At 45.5% G+C, this 7,502-nt stretch overlaps 1 long non-coding RNA gene across 1 annotated transcript; it reads right to left on the bottom strand.

Annotated features, from left to right (window-relative positions):
* Nucleotides 1-273: 273 nt before the first annotated feature.
* Nucleotides 274-2,513, bottom strand: LOC142891145 (uncharacterized). Its single transcript, XR_012927178.1, has 2 exons — nt 807-2,513; nt 274-755 (listed from the first exon to the last, which is right to left on the bottom strand). It is a non-coding gene; the product is annotated as an uncharacterized LOC142891145 (long non-coding RNA).
* Nucleotides 2,514-7,502: the final 4,989 nt, after the last annotated feature.

A 7,502-nucleotide genomic window follows, 5' to 3' on the forward strand; every position in this document is an offset into this window, starting at 1 on the left:
GCTGACTGAAAGATGTGACAGCACTTCATGTATTGCTCGTCAGGAGCAATGTCTACACAAAAGAAACAAAAGAAAGAAAGAAAATAGAAAAGGTGAAAATATGTCTGAATTGACAAGGCTGTGCAATGCAAGCAGACAGGCAAATCAAAAAAAAAAAAAGCTGTTCCTGGGAGTGTGAAAAGTAAAGAAAAAAATAAAAGCGGATTCATACGTAAGAATCAAGAACACGCATCTAATAAACAAACCCAGAGGAATTTAAATAAGATTACTTAATTCATTTAAAAACATATATTTTTAATAGTGCAGTGTAAGTATGAAAACAGACTTTCAAATAAAACGATAATAATTGAAGAGCTGACGTTGATAAAATGGACATGACAGTCCGTTAGCTTGGCCCTCTTTTACACCATCTTCACTGATGAGGCTTTTATAAAAAAAAATATTAAAAAAAAAGTGGGGGGAAAGAAAAAAAAAAGACATACAGTATAAATCAGTCAAGATTTGAAAAATAAGAAATATAACCTGAGACAGAAAAACAAAAGATTCAAAACAAATCATTCAGAGATCATAAAATAATGTTTTCAAACCAATGAAAAAAAGAATTCAGGAGAGAATGATGTCATGATTGAGGAAGGGCGTGATTGGCAAAAACGGAACAGAAGAGAAACAAATTGGCGCCACGTAAAGTGCACAGCGCATTCATTTACCCTCACAGCTGTCACTCCGCCCCACTTCTGACAGCCTGACATGCATTGCTGAGTTGGACACACACACACACACACACACACACACACACACACACACACACACACACACACACACACACACACACACACACACACACACACACACACACCGTTTAACCAGGACCACCTGACACTGTAGTGTTTATACGTGGATAAAAGACACTGAGGCTTTTCTTTTTTTTTCAAAAGAAAAAAAAAAAAAAATCGCTCTTCACATTAAATCACAAACACATTTGAAGATTGTTTTTTTTTCGCATCAAGGAAAATTCAATATCATACACGACAGAGTTTAAAAAAAAAAAAAAAGACAAGAAAAAGAAAAAGAATTTGGCAGCAATCCTTCACAAAACATAAATGGAAACCAAGAAGAATCTGTAGTGGTCATTTCTTTTCATTCACAGACGAGGCATTAAAACTCTGTAAAATATGTCACTGTTCAATATTTACACTTATTTTTCGAAGAAAAAAAAAATCAAAAACAAAACAATAGACTGGTGATTGCAGCAAGGCCTTTTGTAGCTTATAGCAGGAGGCTCCACTTCTCTCATTAAAAAAAAAAGAAAAAAAGTGGCAGTTCCTCACAGAGCAGCCAGAGAGCCAGGCGGCACCAACTGTTACTCTCGTTCCAGCAGAGGCCGGTCCGACAGGACAAGGGGGGGGGGGATTGTGGGATACGATCCTCCTCTCAAAGCAGCGACACGCTCCGAGCGACACGTACCATTTCTGGTTTTCTGTTTGTTTGTTTTTGCGGTCGCACGGCGCGACAGTCATGGCAGGATAACTGTCCAGGACCTTCAGCACCAGGGGGCAGTAAAGGGGGGGGGGATCATAAAAAAAGAAAAAAGAAAAAAATCAAGTAAAAATTTTTTTTAAATTAAGACAAAAGTCAGAAAAGAATCTCGGTCCGTGACGCCCAGAGTGGAAAGAGCAGCGTCGTCCCAACACTGTGGGAAATAAATAGATTTAATCTGAGGCACTGCAGCGGCTCAACGTCTCTGAAGTAAAGGCTTCCAGACTGTCTTGCTGGGAGACGTCTTCTCTCTGGCCGCCCTGCAAGGAGAAAAAGTCAGGGTTTTAGGGCTAATTGGACAAGGATTTGGAGGGGAAGAGCTGTAGCCAGTGTGCCTAAACGTCCTTAACATGCAGGAGGCCTGTAATAACCTAATATTAATTCATATTAAACAGGTGATCCTAAATACATTTTAGCAACCATTAGTGACAATAATATCTTTTTTGTTTTGTTTTTTTGTTTTTTTTAGCTTTTTGAAAAAATGAGACCCCACCCTTAAATTTTGCTTTGAGGCTTTCAGGGGGTCTCATAGGTTAGTCGATGGGGCTGGACCCCTGTATTTGGCACACTGGCTGTAGCTATAGCTTATCACTTAACCCTTTAGGCGCCATGGTCGCAAAATTGCGACAAGCGTCATTGCTGAATTAAACAGGCCATAGCGGCAAATATGGTGCTAAAAGTAGTTTCCACTTTACACCAGGAGAGGGCAGACACCCGTGGCTTCAGTCTGAGCAGCATTTGTGGGGGGTGTTTATGTTCAGATTTCGGAGTATAAATAGAGAGAAAGCCTCGGTCGAGGAGACGAGGAAGTGGTTGTAGTGGGAGCGGAGAGAGAAAGACAGCGAATTTTACCGAGAATACATCGCCGAGAGGTTTGTTCGTTGACAAAGTACTTGGTCAAGTAATGTCTGACTCAGATAACGAAGAGGAATATTCGCTCTCTGACGATGACGTTCAGTCGTCCCGTGAGAGCGAAGTCTACCCGGTGCGTCTTTAGTTACGCAGCGGCAGCAGCGAGTCGATGCGCCACGACAGTCACCAAGCAGCGCACGCTTCGCCTCAGCGTGGCCGGGGTGTAGTGGGAGTAATCGGCGAATGAGGATGAGGGGACGTGGTGGGGGGGGGGGGGGGGGGCAGGAGTGCTCAAAACACCGCTCATGGTGACGGAGGGCGCGGTGAGTTAGTGATCAACGTGGTAGAAGCTGTGGGAGGAAACGCCCAGCCAGTGCCGGTGGAGGCAGCAGGGATGTTCGCGGTCACCCTGTAAATTACAGTGATGACGGCTGGGTCTGTTTGAGATACGTGGAAAATTATCACAAGTGGATAAAACAGTTTGATGAGCCTGTGGGGAATTGTGGAGACTGACATACAGACCCCTGACGTCTGACATCATACAAAAACAAACAAACAAACAAAACGTTCGGGTTTACTGAAGAGTTTTTTCTCAATTACAGTCTGGCTTTATCTCTTCCAATTTCAAGTCACAGCCATTTGAAATCTTGATATCAAAACTGAATATTTTCTTGAAAAAATGATGGCGCTTAAAGGGTTAATTATGTGGTCCCTGCATGAGCCACAATGCAACTCTACTACTTTCAGCTTTGTAAGATCTTTCTTAGTATCAAGTAACTGGAAGCGTGAATTCCAAAAATGCACAGATATATTATTATTATTATTATTATTATTATTATTATTACTATTATTATTATTATTATCATCCAAAGATCTGCAGGTGCACTCTTTAAGGGGCCGGTCGAAAGTTTGTACATGGGACCTCATTTCCAAGTTAGCCACTGTGCTATCCATTGGTGGAGACTAGGGATGGGAAGATTAACCGATACGTATCGATACACGGACAGGCGCGGGCACGATGCGAGTGCATCGGTAGAGCAGCCGTGAATCGATGCAATTTTGGGATTAAATCTAGATGCATCGCTTTTTACGTCGGTCACAGACCGATACGGCGATGCACAGCGCAGTGCTGGAACTTACAGCACAGCGCAGTTAAAAAAAATTAAATAAAATAAAAAACGCCGAAACGATCGCTGCGCGAGCCGGACGCAGAGGTGCGTGCCGCTTCAAGACTGGCGTGAACGACACCATCGTTCGGCGGCTATTCGTGGAACGATTCTACAGCCAAAAGTGCCCAACAACAAAGAACACTGGTCACCGCCGGACTCCTGAATTCTGGCACAGCGGAAGGGGCGCTGTGCTGGAAGTTACAGCACAGCGCAGTGCACAGTGCAGTTTGCTTCACCCCCATCATGTGGATCAACTGATATTCCTAAAGAAAAACCTTAGAGTGGAACATGTCAGTTGAATAATACAGTATGGACTGAAAGTCACACACCAATGAGTAGTTGCATTGCGTACTAATTTTGATTGAGTTCAAGGAACCATGACATTATTATTTATTTTTTATTAGTATTTGAATCTTTTTCTGTCTTCAATTTCTCATCACAGCCAAGCTATTTCACTGCCGTGACTGTTTTATTATGACAGTTAGGCTGCTGTCTGTTTACAGCAACAGCAAGAAGGGTTTACATTTATTCCATTTGTAAGCAATAAGGAAAGGTTAATTTATTTTTCATTGCACTTGCCTTGTTATTGTTAATTGTGAACCAGTTGTTCACAAAAGACCTTTAAATTTAAATTGAAAAATACAGAATGTTTGTATTTTGGTGGATAAATAATCAAACTCATTGAATTGCATAGCATCATTCCTTTGCATCGGAGTCTCGAATCAAATCGCATTGTGTTGGATCAAACTGTGCTGAATCGCACTGCATCGTATTGGGGGAATCGTATCGTATCGTACATATACGAATTGTATTGTATCGGAAATATAATATACGAATCGTATCGTAGTGTATCGAGATACGTATCGTATCGGCCACAGACCAGAGATGCACAACCCTAGTGGAGACTGTGTCCACACATTTAATGTAGCCCTCCAGTTCATCAGAGTTCGCTGGCGCGAGGCTAGCACAAGTCAATGGTTTCTGCAAGCCAGCCAATAAACGTGAAAGTCTGTGTTGATAGAACAATGTTGAAAATAAACCTCCTCTTGTATTGCAATGACGCAGTACATTTTGAGAGAACAGTTTTTTTTTCAGCAGCAATGTAGCATAGCTTCCTCTAGTTGGTACAGAAGGAGAGTGGAGGACCTACAGAGCAGCTTTCCTTTCCTCATTTCTTTCTTGAATTCTACTTTTTGCACGAGCGACAACGACTGCCGGGGGAAATTTCCTTGTACGGGTCACGTACTCCATAAAGTGAATTAAGCCAATTCTGACGAAAGTGCACGACGAGTAAAATTCTGCCGCTGGTGAGAAAACAAATCCTTAAAAACGGAATGGCGTAGCAATCCATTTGTGTCAGGTGCACGGCAGAGTGGGTCAGATTGTTTTTACTGGCAGTCTAGCAGATACTGTTGACGTGCGCTTGAGGTCGTTTTTTTGCTCAAGTTCAAACTGAAATGAGAGAAGAGGCAGAATTTGTGTTTTGTGTTTTTGGACAGCCTTAACATTCTACTCTATCCCAATTACTGTCAATAAATCTTTTGCAAGACATTGTTTTTTTTGTGTTCCAAATGGTTTGGCTGCATCAGAGGCACACAGACAACAACAACAACAACATGCCCGCCTGAAGCACACTCAGGGCCACATCTCCATCTTCGTGTGCTATGCCCCAACTCAGGTGTCAGAGGCCGAGTCCAAGGACGCCTTTGCTGTGTCTCAATTCAGGGTCTGCATCCTTGAAGTGCGCATTTTGAAAGGAAGTTGCGTCATAGCACTGCACAAAGGCTTGTCCCAATTCCCAAAGGTGCTTAGGACGCTCAAAATGCGTACTCGGAATGCGCCCCCGTTTTAGCCGGTTCCAAGGCTACACCGCTACTATCCTTCGCGTACTTACGTATCCCATGATGCTTTGCGTACTGCTGCAAAGCATCGTGAGATCTTGGGAAGTCAGCTGAAATTAGCGACATGTACTGGTAAAGACACAACATATAAATTTAAGTATTAAATTTCACATAAAATAAGCAGTTTTAACATCGGGTTTTTATTTATTTGAATATCGAACGACATCGTTGGATGGCGAACCAATGGTTAGCTTGATGCTATAAAAATGTCACTTCCGGGGTTGGTCAGCAGGAGGGAACGGCGGTGACGCAACGAGGAAATACGCCGAAGGCTAGACCGTCCCGAGTGGTTACGGGGAGGCGGGGTTTGGTCCGTCCTAGGCTGGGTCCTCGAAGAACGCTTCCTTCACACGGAGGACACTCGGTTTGAAGGGTGCAGACCCTGAACTGAGACACAGCACTTTTATAACCACCTGAATGGCACTACATTACTATCATGCTCAGAGATATGAATGCCACCGTCAGCCATATCGAGTGCATTGTGGGTCCCCACCCCACCCCACTTCCCTGGAGACAAACAACAACGGCGATCGCACCACTTGGTACAGCAACAGCGACCGCACCTTCAACACTGCTGATCACATTCTGATCAGTGGACACTAGTGGGTCACTTCCGACTACCGAGTCTACTGCAGCGCTGAACTGGGCTCTCCACCGACCGTCGTTTGCTCACCCTGCCTCCCTCTAACTCCTTCGCCATCACGCCCACCCAGGTCCTCCCCTCTACCCGCCCTCCAGACACACAGAAATTGGGCAATCCTACTTAAGCGCTCTCACACTCTGTCGAAGTAACAAACTGCTTTGCTGCCCTCGGCACCCCTCGGTCAATCGAGGACAGCTGGACTCAGATCACCTCGGCTCTTACACCTGCAGCTTTAGCAGAACTTGGACCACGGCACGCCAGAAAGCAGACATGGATCTCTGATGCTTCCCTCGACCTGGTGGACAAGTGCAGGAGAGCCAGGATACAGGGAAACACGGAGAACTACCGCCTAAAGAGGCAGACTCTATACCATCGCTCTGAAGTCTACGGCAGCCTATAAGGCCATCAAAGTCCTCTGCCAGGACCGTCACCATCGGTCGTCCCCCCTTGCTCGCCGAGGATGGTTCTGTCCTCACTGAAACCTCCGCAAAACTCCAGGGCTGGTGGCAGCACTACGCCACTGCACTCTGCAAGACGCCACCGCCGCTCTCAGACAGCCTCCAGCATTTCGCCAATAACGGAACCTCTGACGTCTCCATCGGTCTGGACCCACCCTCCATCACTGAGACCAAAGATGCCACCAAGAAGCTCCCCGCAAGCAGAGCACCAGGCGCAGATGGCCCAACAGGCGAGATGCTGGAAGCAGCTGCAGACTCTTTTGCCCCCCCGATTACAGCAACTTTGCTAGCTCGTTTGGAACAACGGGCAGGTGCCCACTGAGGGGAAGGAGGTTGTTATCCTCTCATTCTACAAGAACAAGGGCGACCGATGTAACACGGCCAGCTATCGGTACCCTCTAAGATCATCACAGCCATCATCCTCAAGCGCAACCAGTCTCTCCTCTTTGCCAGGTGCCGCCCTCGGCAGACAGGCTTCACACCATGTCGCTCCACCAGCGACTGCATCCTTGCCCTTAGAGTGATGGCTCAACAGCGGAGGGAGTGCCGCCGAACTCTCCATGTAGACTCTGCCGATCTTAAAGCCGGCTTTGATTCTCTAGACAGAAATGCTCTCTGGCTCCCTCTCCAGGGAATCAGCGTGCCCTCCAAATACATTAACATCCTCCAGGACTTGTACATCGACACCACTTGCAGGGTTTGTGCCGAAGAAGGCCTCTCTGACCCATTCGCAACCACATCGGGAGTCCGCTAAGGCAGCATCGCCGCTCCAAATCTCATTTCTGGATGAATAGAGCAGTGGAGAGATGTCCAAACCTTGGCAGAGATTACCAATACAAGTTCCAAGATCTGGATTATGCCGACAATGATTCCTCCTTAGCACAATCCTAGACACACTGGTTGACGCTCTTGGCATTCTAAGTGAAGAAGCTTCACTACTAGG

This window comes from Nelusetta ayraudi, unplaced genomic scaffold, assembly GCF_046127955.1.
Source record: "Nelusetta ayraudi isolate G7.1 ecotype Tasmania unplaced genomic scaffold, CSIRO-AGI_Nayr_v1 ptg000028l, whole genome shotgun sequence".
Classification (NCBI taxonomy): domain Eukaryota; kingdom Metazoa; phylum Chordata; class Actinopteri; order Tetraodontiformes; family Monacanthidae; genus Nelusetta; species Nelusetta ayraudi.